This window comes from Lissotriton vulgaris, chromosome 7 (assembly GCF_964263255.1).
Source record: "Lissotriton vulgaris chromosome 7, aLisVul1.2, whole genome shotgun sequence".
NCBI classification, from domain to species: Eukaryota; Metazoa; Chordata; class Amphibia; order Caudata; family Salamandridae; genus Lissotriton; species Lissotriton vulgaris.
In genome coordinates this window covers 184,627,555-184,639,050 of record NC_141695.1, presented here as the reverse complement: position 1 = coordinate 184,639,050, position 11,496 = coordinate 184,627,555, and positions in this window count along the sequence as shown.

Sequence of the window (11,496 nt, the reverse complement as noted above, 5' to 3'; positions counted from 1 at the left end):
GATTATTAATACAAAAAAGGTCCGGCTCGGCTGAGGTGAGTGAGGAGTAGTACCTTGCCGCTAGGACCACCGCAGGCGTGCCTCGGCCTCTGAAGCTCACCCGGGCCTACCAGTGTTAGTGGCTGCACTGCAGACTCGCCGTCCTGACCCAGCTGCTCGCTACTTTTGGCCTGTGCATAGTGGTATAATTGTTGTGGTCCCGTGGCCTAGGGGTTAACAGACTTGGGACTGTAGCTGTAATAGTGTGTACCAACCCGGGGGAAGGCGCCTGTTGTCGCTGGACCATCTCCGCTTGTCCCCTGCTTCAAGAAGTAAGTAAGTGTAAAATTATTAAACAAAATTTATGACCTCTGACATCGCAGTCGGTGCTCTTAATAAGAGTGATGTCCCTTTGGTTTTATTAGATTTATAGCAGCCGAGTATCAAGAAAGGTAATGCTTTTATTTTATGTTTGTCAGAGCGGAAGAAATTAAAATGTTACACCTGCTCAAACTTTTGGCAGTGGAGTCTACATTCAGTGCCCCAGCGAACCATGATGGATGCTTTCAAGTAAGGACATAAAATCCTTAAAATAATCCTCATCCTCCTCCTTTTCTCCCGCCCCCACTATAGCAGTCATTATGTTATTTTCTATGCTTGAGTTAAGAAAGTGGCAGGCACACTGCGCCGGCTTCTCAACAGATAATCAGACCCTACTATAATAACTGACTTTGACGAAATCTACAGAAACATTCTTTTGTTTGTAGTGGCGCAGTACACACACAGTAGTGCAGATCCCAGTGAGTACTCGTTTTATTTAACAATCAGCTTAGAATAGCACTCGGTGGTTCAGTTTCTGGTGCTTTCCAGCATTTGTAAGCTCTTCTTACAGTGCATTGTTGCTCAAATGGGTGCAATTCTTGATATTTATATGTTTTTCTGGTCTTCATTGCTTGATTTTGCGTGTGAGAAAATGTCACTCCTAGTCAGTCCAATGCCACTCAAAATTGCACTGAAATTATGAAAATGTCACACTTTGCAATCTGAAACCGTGGCAGCTATGTTCATTTCTCTTCACTGCAGAATGTTCGAGTGTCTTGAATCCGACAAAACCCGGAATAAAACACAGCATAAAACCCAGTGATCTGTGCAGGGTAAAAACCTCTGGGCCGAGCAATACTAATAATTCCAACCTTCAATGTGTCTGTCGAGCCGGTACACTTCGTTTACAGTGCAAGCACATAAACACAAAACCATATGTGCACAGTTCCTCCGATAGTTCACGCCCAACTACAGGTTCTTGAGTGTCCCGAGATTCGAGTAAAAGTTGTGCCGTTTCTGCCATTAGGCAAGACTAGGCGGCTGCCTAGGGCGGAAAAAGGAAGAGGGCGGCAAAAAACATGCATGCGTGAACTTTTATTTGTACTGTACTCCTTAGAATAAAGTTTCACCTTGAAACAGAGTTTAGGGAGAGAAAAGATACGTGGACTCTCTCCTTAAAATGTAATGGTAATACTTTTTTCATCAAAGCTATAAATATGTGAGAAAGAGAAGAAGTTAAACGCTTGATGATTTTCTAAAAATAAGTCGAAAACACACAAACATTGTATATGAAAAATAAACTGAAACAAATGATAATTGGGTCTGTCTCGCCTCAGCCACGAGGCTCTTCCTGTGACGGGAGTTGGCGCTTGAATGATGTGCAGTGGGCTCACGGCCGCAGCCTTGTCTTCTGTGTGTTTAAACCATCTTTTAATGACAAATTAAGATTACTGAGTGGGCATCGTTGCGTCGAGTGTCCATTTGTTTAACCTTGCTGCTCCCGGAACGCTGCTGGGTGTTACAGAGCCAAGCCAGCGGTGCTAATGCAAAGTGTCAGTAATCCCACTGTGGGCTCAGTAATCAATTGGTGTTTTATGTCTTTTTTTTTACTTGTGTCATAAGGCAGGGATTCATAGCGCTATCTCTGCAGATGCGGACATGACGCCTCCGGCTCTCAAGTGAAACAAAAGTGTATTTTAAAATACTTGACACATGAGTGAATGCACTGCTTGGAAATAATGGTCGTGCAAAGCAACGGACTACACTGATGGGCAACCGGTCACCAACTAGACATGCAGCCAACAAGGGATGCAACCAGAGTGACAAGAATGGCCAGAAGTAGCTGCTGTTCTTTGCTGCCAGCAATCTTAGTTTAACAGGAAGTGAGAGGGTGAAGCATTCTGGGATTGTGAGTCTGTGTATCTGCCTGTGTTAGGTGTGATTGGAGATGGTAGAGGCCAGGCGCGCAACACCCATTGGACTCACCAGGCTTCAGCCCCCCCCCCCCCGTCGTGTGTGGCAGCCGGGGATGAGACAGATCCCGGGCACACAGAGAGCCGCACCCGAACGTTTCACAGGTCTTTAAAAGACCATTTGAATGTTAATTAGGCCTTGCAGTTGTTTCACCCCTTCTAAGAGCCCCTGTAGCTCCACTATGCCTACTGATTAAAGGTTCAGCCCCCCCCCGAAATTTTTTCTTAGCCCTCCCCAAAATTTGGCTCTAGTTGCGTCTCTGGTAGAGGCCAGTAGCCCTACTGTTCACCCAACTCGAGCCCATGATAGCATAACTGAGTTAAAACCCTCAGAACAGGGCAATAACACTTACATAGCCACAACAATTGACACAGATGACTTACTTTAATACGGATTTGACAGTCCAAACTAGATAGAGAGACACCAAAGCAGGCCTCTATACCCCAACACCTGGATGACAGGGGCCCAGAGTGATGGTAGTAAAAGGGTGGGGAGGCATTTTTTAATTCTCGCCTAGGGCGGCAAACCACCAGAAACGACCCATGGGCTTGTTTGCTGGCAGAAACTATTCCCTCTTCAGTCTGCACATTGTGACAGCAGGCGCTGGGGGTCGTAAAGTAGCAACAGTGCATCACTTTATTTTTATCCATCTTCCCGGCCACGCTCACATTTGGATAACAGCCTAGGTTGCTTTCACTTTGCTGCAAACGTTGTGCATTCGCATATATGAACAGATCTGGAAGTCAGTCATCAAGGTATATGCCCTGTGTAGTTCACTATAATAATGCACACGCGATACAAGTGCACAGCAGTACATTCTTTTTTATTATGCCCCTAAAATTAAAGCGATTACGACTCAATCTGCATGTTCTGTATATTCCTTGCACGGAAGAAAGGGTAAGCTGGTTTGGTTGGGGGCTCGAATCTTTGAACAGATAGAATCACACGCAGGTAACTGTGACATGTGCATTAAATCACTGAGGGCCATATGTAGGTAAATGGCATTTACCGAATCGTAAATACTGAATTTTACCGATTTGGTATTTACAATTAGGTAAATGCTATGTAGGTAATAATTCTTTAAATATTACCGAATCGGTAATATTCGGTAATTACTGAATCAGTATTTACCGATTCGGTAATTGCCATTGATTCCTATGGGCCATGAGGCCTTGAGGCCCATAGGAATCAATGGCAATTACCGAATCGGTAAATACCGATTCGGTAATTTTACCGATTAGACAAAGGGGCAGGGTGTCACTTTGACACCCTGTTGCACCCCTGATTCTGGCTTGTGTGCCATGTGGCACACATACATGCCCTAATGGCATGTATGTGTGTCCCATTAGGGCATGTATGTGTGCCACATGGCACAGGTGTACATGCACAGATGTGCATGTACACAGAAATTCGTTATTTACCATGCCATTGTATTTCATGGTAAATAACGAATTTCTCAGGGCCTGTGGCACTGTTTCCAGTGCCACCTACATCCCAAATTAGCGATTCTGCACATTTACCGATTCAGTAATTTACTGATTCCGTAAATTTTCCGATTCGGTAAATATACAGAATCGCAAAATTTTAGGCCCCTTACATCTGGAAATACAAATACCGGTCGTTACATGACCGGTATTTGTCTACCTACATATGGCCCTGAGTTGTTTGTCTGACCATGTAATCTGCCCCTTGAAGGTTACAGGGTCTACTTGAATTGGAACCTCTAATTAGAAGGTTACACAAAGACCCATATAACAGATCCCTAAACCCAGTGAGCTATTTTATTAGAATCGGAACCTGACACCCGTAATTTGCACCCTACGAGCTGCAGCAGATTCTACCTCAAAGTAACAGAAACCCACTGAGCTGGCAACAAGTCCCATATCCAATGTGTGACTCTTGCACGGTTCTTCACCTAGTCCAATTGTGTTCCTCCCAGTGGCGCTGCTTTGAGGTGACATAGCGCAGAGGGCAGTACAGTGGTAGGTGAGAACGCCCTTTTATCGCTCAGTTTTAATCACGCAGTGTGTGGTGAGAAGAGGCATTGCTTGTTGGCATAGGTTTTCCACAGTGTGTACTGTGGGTGTTTCTTACATAAGCTAGACAGTTATGCTAAAATGTTTTTTTTCAAGCTACCGTGCATGGTTTTTATTTATTTGATTTAGAAATATTTCCATCTGTAATTACACTTGGAAAAGGTATGTCCCAAAAACAAGTTGCATAACTACCAGTCTGTTCTTCCCAAGGCGCGGAGGAGGGACTTCAGTATGTTTTTGAGCCTCATCTTCAAATCTGACCTAATTAGGCATGCTAATTTTCGTTACCAGAGTTCAAAATGTAAAATCTGAGATGGCAAATTCCGACATGATTCTGAGCAGTACACTGAAAGCACAACCGAGGGTTTGTCACCGTGCTTGCTGGCGCTAGCTCCCAAAATAAAGATCTTGACCCCTGAGCTGCCCGCAATAGTGCCCGCCCATGAGATCTTGCCATGACATGTACTCTGTGAGCAGCGTGGCGAGCATGTCTGGCGTCCCGCCACATCCAGGCAGGCAAGGCTAGCTTTTAAAACAAGCATTGGCATAGCCAATAGGTCTCGCCTTTGGGACCTTCTAAGTGTTTAACCATGCAATAGTTAATGTTGTTGCACCAAGGATATTGTGCTGCATTACTAAATACTTATAAGCTCCCAAAGGCAAGACCTATTGGCTATGCCAATGTTGTTCCGTTGGTATGCGCCATGACAGAATAGACCCATTGCCCAGGTTTATCTGACCCACCCATGTGTCGGTGTGCAGATTTATCAGCAAGTTTGTAGTTGTCCCAACTGATTTCGGAAATCCAGTCTGATGTAATGGGATTGCAGATTTTTCTTTGGCCCATGCCTGGAGCTCCTCTAGTTGTGTTCCAGCAAAGAATTTAGCCTTGTTGTCTATTAGGGCCACTAGTCGGTAATTTTGTGGTTTCGACTTATCTCCGGATTTGTGGATTGGTGAGATGATTGTTACTCTCCAAGAGGATGGCAAGGTGTTCAGCTCCCTTATTTATCCAAATAAAGGTTCCAGCGCTTCTGCCCAAAACTTTGGTTCTTGTTTATAGAGAACTAGAGGTATACCATTTGGGCCGGAGGTGCCTTCTCTCCTTCCGTTTTCTATTTGCCTTTTGATGGAATTAGTATGGTTTGTATACAGATTCTCTGTAGGTTTGTCTCCTCCTGATTTCCACGATGCCATGAGGCTATTTGCCACCAATGCTTTGGTGGTGGTTTGAATTTCTGACATATTTTGTCGTTCTTGACCATTGGTGCTTTGTTCAGGGACTTGATGGAATTGGGACCTCAGGTATTTTACCCAGGCGTTCTATGAGATGTTTGAAGAGTTTCCGTCATGGTTGGGGTGGATTAATTGATTTATGGTGCTCCACAATCTGGCGCTATAATTATGCCCAGTGTTGTCGTGTAATTTTTCCCAAAGGTCATTCTCCGTATCTCTGATTGCGTTCCTTTTCAGTTTTTTTTGTTTCATTTTTAGCTTCTTTTGTAGTTGCAATTGTGTTTTGTCATTTGGCTGATGGCAGAGTTGTCTCAGTAGGTGATAAATTGAGTTTTTAATAATCTTGATTTCTTGCTTCGCAGTTTGTAGTACGGGCCTCACCCCACAGAATCTCGGCTAGGTTGTTGGTTTGATCTTAGTTGCATGTGCTTCCATGTTTGTGGTAAAGCTTTCCCATTTCTCGACTTCTCCTTGTCTGCTCCTCAGGTCAAAGTGTTGTTTTGCAATTTCTAGCATGTTGCTTTCTGCCGTTAACTTGAACTTGATTCTTTTAAGATTGATGGTGAGTTCTGATCCTTGAGGTGCCCAGCAGTGTTTAAGTGTGGGCATAGTTGTTGTGAGCACTATTTCTTGGGGCTGGTGGTCACTTTCACCGTTGTCATCCAGCTGGAATGATGTGACTTGGTGGAACACATCTAGGAAGACAAAGGTGTAGTCCAGTATTGCACTCGTTCTCGATGAGGCTGTGAGTTGTTACTGGAGGATTATCTTTGGCTGTTCTGCCATTGGTTGCTCTTAGGTTGAGATGTTCCAGTTCCTCCAGGATCAGCTTTCCTACTTTAGTTTGTTTGCTTGACTGTGGCATCCCTTGCGTTGGTATGTTCCAGATTGTGTTTTTGAGTAGCACTTCTTCATCCAAGGAGGAGCCCATTAAATTTAGATTTAAGTCCCCAGTTAGGATGAGTTCAGTTTTGGGTCCTTCTCTTATGCATGTTTCCCCGAAGTTGCACATTTCCTTAGTGACTTTGGCTTTCCGTTTTGGTTGAATATAGGCATTTATTATCATGATGTTAGTGTCCCTTGTATTTGTTGTAGTTGAGGAAGCAACTACGTTTACTGCTAATAATGCCGGATTTGTTGGACCAAAAGCGCGGGCAGTGTGTGCAGTTGTGTTCGCAACATAGGTAACCAAACCTCCTTGCAAGTGGCCATAGTTTGCCCTCTTATTTGCGCTTCTAAAGAACCGTAGTAATCCCTGTAGGTGTGGGGGATCAATTTAACCAAGTTTCTTGAAATGCTACTATATTGAAAGCCCTAATGTAGATTACAAAATTGAGATCTGTTATCTTGTTTGCAAGCCCATTCATGTTCCAAGAGCATATCTGGACAAGCCCTTTTGCTGTTGTCCTTGGTGACGGGCAGCGGGGTTGTCAATCTTTTTTGTTATTTATGGTTCTGAAGATTCATCTTATAGCGAAATCCCGATGCTTCAGCGTTAGGGGAGCACAACGTCTGCTAGGTTCCTCTGATGCTTGCAACCTTTCCCTTTGGCAGTACCCCACTGCTCCTTTCAGCACGGACGTTGTTAGTCTGTTTGTAGTCTTCTGGTCGTCCCTTGTGTTCACCAGAATTAACAGATCCGGATATCCTGGTTTGATGTAGGGAGCAATGGTTATCCCCCAGGACTTTAAAGTGTCACTTTCTAGGAGTATTTTGAGCGCAGTTAATGGAGAAGTCCATGTTGCTCTAGTTTTTCTCCTGCAATGGAATCCCTGCATTTAATAAATTCTATGGACTCCAGATCTGCCGATTTTACCTCTGTTAATGATGGTATGTGGGTTAACAGCCGCAGTATGGGGAAACAACCTTTACAACACAACTTTTACAATGCACTACCATTACAACAAAACTTTAACAACGCAACATCTATTACAACCCATGCCATTACAACGCAACCATTACAACGCATGACACTACAACGCATACCACTACAAGGCATGTCATTACAACGCAGTCATTACAACACACACCAATACAGCGCATACCATCACAACGCATAGTACCCTTACACTATCCAACACTTACCCTACTGTTGCACCCCCTGGGGTTAGAATAGTAATTTTTACCCCTACACTATCCAACACTTACCCTACTGTTGCACCCCCCTGGAGTTAGAATAGTAATTTTTACCCCTAAATTATCCAATACTAACCATTCATGCAATGTAATGGTATGCATTGTAATGGTATGCGTTGTAAAGGTAGCACTCATAATGAAATGCGTTGTAAAGGCAGTTTTAAAAAATTCGTTGTAATGGCATGCGTTGTAATGGAATACGTTATAATGGATGTTGCGTTGTAAAAAATGCTTTGTAAAGGTATGCATTGTAAAAGTATGCGTTGTAACGTCATATATCCGCAGTATATTACAGCGGTCCATGATGTCATGTGGTCCTTTTGAGGTATAGTCTGAGATGATGGTGGAGTGGTGTGGCTCACTGGTTCGAGGTGGCAGACCTGAGAGCAGAGAACGACCTGGGACCAGGGTTCAATTCCCGACGCGGCAGGGTCGTGGACCAGGGTCAGCGGACTTGATCATTCTCATCTCGGTGCCTACTCTAACCAGAGATCACACTCGGCAGCTCTGGGCATTAGCTTGCCTCATCTCCACAACGGCCCCCCACATACGCCGGGGATGCCTGGTTTCACCTTGGAGATACCCAGTAGGGAACATCTCAAAGGGAAAGCCAGGACGGGTTCCCCAGCGGTCTATTGCGCAGAGATACTCCTTCGGGAGTTGATTCTAGCACATTACAAACCCACAATTAATTAAGTAATTAATTATGAACCATAGGCACTTATTTCCCTCAAACCTAGCCATTGGTGATCTTGTATTCCGTTGCTTGTGGGTCAGAGGTCAGCCTCCTTCCGAAAGCGTCCTGTTGCCATATGGCTCCCATCTGTATGTTCTTGTTGGGCATTATGTTCTGATCCTAGCCATCGTTCTGGGCTTCCTGGGCGGCTTGATCCTTTGCAGGTTTGTTGTGTTCTCAGATTGTTTCAAGGAGCTGCTTTTGGTGATGCTCTGTATTTATTAACGTTGTTGGTGTGTCAGGCAAACCTTTCTGGAGATGTTGACTAGTCCTTATATTTCCCCCCTTCCCTTATGTTGTTTCCTCAGGTTTCCCCAGGTTTGCTTTCCTCCCCTCGGGGGCTTTTTCAGCTGTTTTTGATGTGCACTTGTTTCCGATGAGCTTTTGATCCTGATTTAGCTCTGGTTTTTGAATTCTCGTCACTGTTTTTTCTGTAGTGTTAGGATGATTTTCAGTTGTGTTCCCAGTTAAGTCTGCCTGTGCTGACGCTACGTCTACTGTCTCCCAGACTTGATCAGACCCACTTGCTTTTTGCATTCCACTTGAATGGCTTTGACTCAAGCCTGTTATTTTTTCTGTGCTCCTTATGTTAGTTGTTTCCAGCATTACAGTATTTTGTCAATTTGTTTCTATTCACGCTGGTGTAGCCCCAAAAAGACGCAAAAACCTGTTCATGTTTTTGCTTTGTTTTTGGTTTCGTCCTTTTCTTTTTTGTGCACATCTTTCTTTTGCATTCATTTTCTTTTCCCCTTTCTGGTGCTTGTCTAAGTTTTGTTGTCTTGTCACTGTTCTCATTTTTTGTTGTGTTTAGTGTTTGATCAGTTGTTATGAGTGAGTGATGTTCCTCAGCAGTCTGATTCCGTTTAGCTGCTATGACTATTTGTTTTACATGCGCTGTTTGGTTGTCTGTATGTTGATTGAAGGCATGGTCGCGGCCTTTTTGAGTTGAGAGCATAAGTCGCTCAGCATTGATGGCAGGGTAGCTAATTTGTCAACGATCGGGTTGAATTCACAGGTTCAATTGTTGGCTAGCACATGTTCCTGTATCCTTTGTAGAGAAGTATTTAGCGTGCCTAACTTGCCATCAATTGCTACCAAAAATACTTCCAAGGTGTTCATTAATATTAATTGTGTATCCATTTTGTCTGATTGATATTGTAATGCCTCTACCAAGAGTTGCACAGTTTTTAGCAAGCTTGCCCAGGCATTCTCGTAATCAGTTTTTTGTGCTTCTCCTTGGTGTACTCCAGATTCTTCGTTTGTACAATTGGACAGATTCCTTGTCTCTTGTGTGCCCTCCACTGTGGGGTCAGACTTGTTTACCTTGGGCCCTTCTAGTTATGAGTTAAACGGGGTATCGTTCCTGTGTTTGCCCTGCTGGTATGTTTTCTAGGAGAGCCTCCAACTCATTCTTGTTGAGATATGAGGACTGATCGAGCTCTTCTGGCTATTCCATAATACTTAGTTGTGGGGTCTCTGGCTTAGATTGCGTTAGCTCGGAGCCTGGTTTTTCCTTTAAATTTTCAGCTGGTTCCAAATTGATCTTTACATCGTCCATTTCATGTGCTTGTGTGTCTATTTTGGCCCCCGGCTGAGGTTGTCTAATTCATGTATTCCTAGTATACATAATTGTTTAGTTGAGACACAGTTGCCCCCATCATGTTTAATTTGGTAAGAGAGTCTGGGCGTTGGAGCTATTACTGGCGCTGTTGCTGTTTCAAGGTTAAGATTGCTTGATGCTTCCTTGATGACTTCCCAAGTTTACCCTTCTCCCATTATCTCCTTCTTTTTCTCCATCTCTTGTGATGGCCCTGCGTGTCCTCCAGTCTGGGAGCTTTGGCTAGCGGACTGTGTTTGGCCGTGTAGAGCTGGAATTGCGCTAGCTGGCCCTGGAGATTCAGCCACGCCGCCTTTGTTCCTTTCTTTTCTTTCACTGCCCCATTGGCAGAAGGGCCGAAGGGGGGTTTGTAGACCATTGTTACTTTAGAACTTGAGAGCAGGATGTCACCCGTATTTTTTAGGAAAAACAATTTGGTGTCGATTTTGGTCTGAAAGAGACCATTTTTCGACGTTTTACTTTCCGGCGTTATATCTCTTGTCGGTTTTGTGTCTGGTGTTATATCAGTTATAGAACCCTCTTGCTGCTCTGCCAGTCTTATCTTTGCCTGTGATTCACCTACTGATCCTCCTAGTGTTTTCAGCTTCCTTTTTTACTTACTTGCGTTCCTAGTAGGGGCGGTGCAAACGTCTTGACCTCATGGTTTTTTCAGTTTTATATTTCCCCTTTGGGTACTCTGCTTTAGTTTTGTCTGCTTTTGTCTGATTCAATTTTTGTTTCGATATTGATACTTTAAAAGAAGACCAAAATACCAAAACCCGTTGACTTTCTCCTTTTGCCTTGATCTGTCCTGAAATTTGCCTTGTTGAAGAGGCTTGCGCCTCTTCATAAACCTTCTTTTGGCCTCTTTGGCAACAGGCTTGGGCCTGTGGCTTGTGGCCTGGTATCCTGGTGTCCTAATGTCTTGATTCCCTTGCACAACTGGTGCCACCGGTGTCGCTGCTTGCCTCTCATGTGTGGGCAGGCTTTTCTTCCCTTTGTGGTGCTCGCTGCCCCTGCCCTTGCCACAAGTGAAATAGGGTAAGCGGATCGCTCTTGGTGTCCTCATGTGGCCATTGCTGAAGGATGCTGTGCTGTCACACTGCACCCCACACTTTTTCGCCCCTGCCCGCCTGTTGCCGCTGTCCACTGTCCGGGAGCCTCTTTTAGTCCATGTGTTTTGGGATTGCATGCTCCTGCTCGATAAATTGATGTTGACGATCGCGAACTAGGAAAACTATTGCCGGGAGGTTGATTTTCTTGCTCGCTTTCACCAACTTGACTAACACGAGCGAGGAAAAAACCTCAGTTGGCAATGCAAAGCAGAGTTTTTGCGAACTCCGCGATCTCCGCGTAACGGGCAGTGCCGGAAGCTCGCAAACTCCCGAGCGGAGCGGGGTTCACCGCCCAGGGTTAATCATGAATTGAACTTCTTTTGAGTGTAAGATAAGTGGCACAATGTGAACAACATAAGCGAAGAC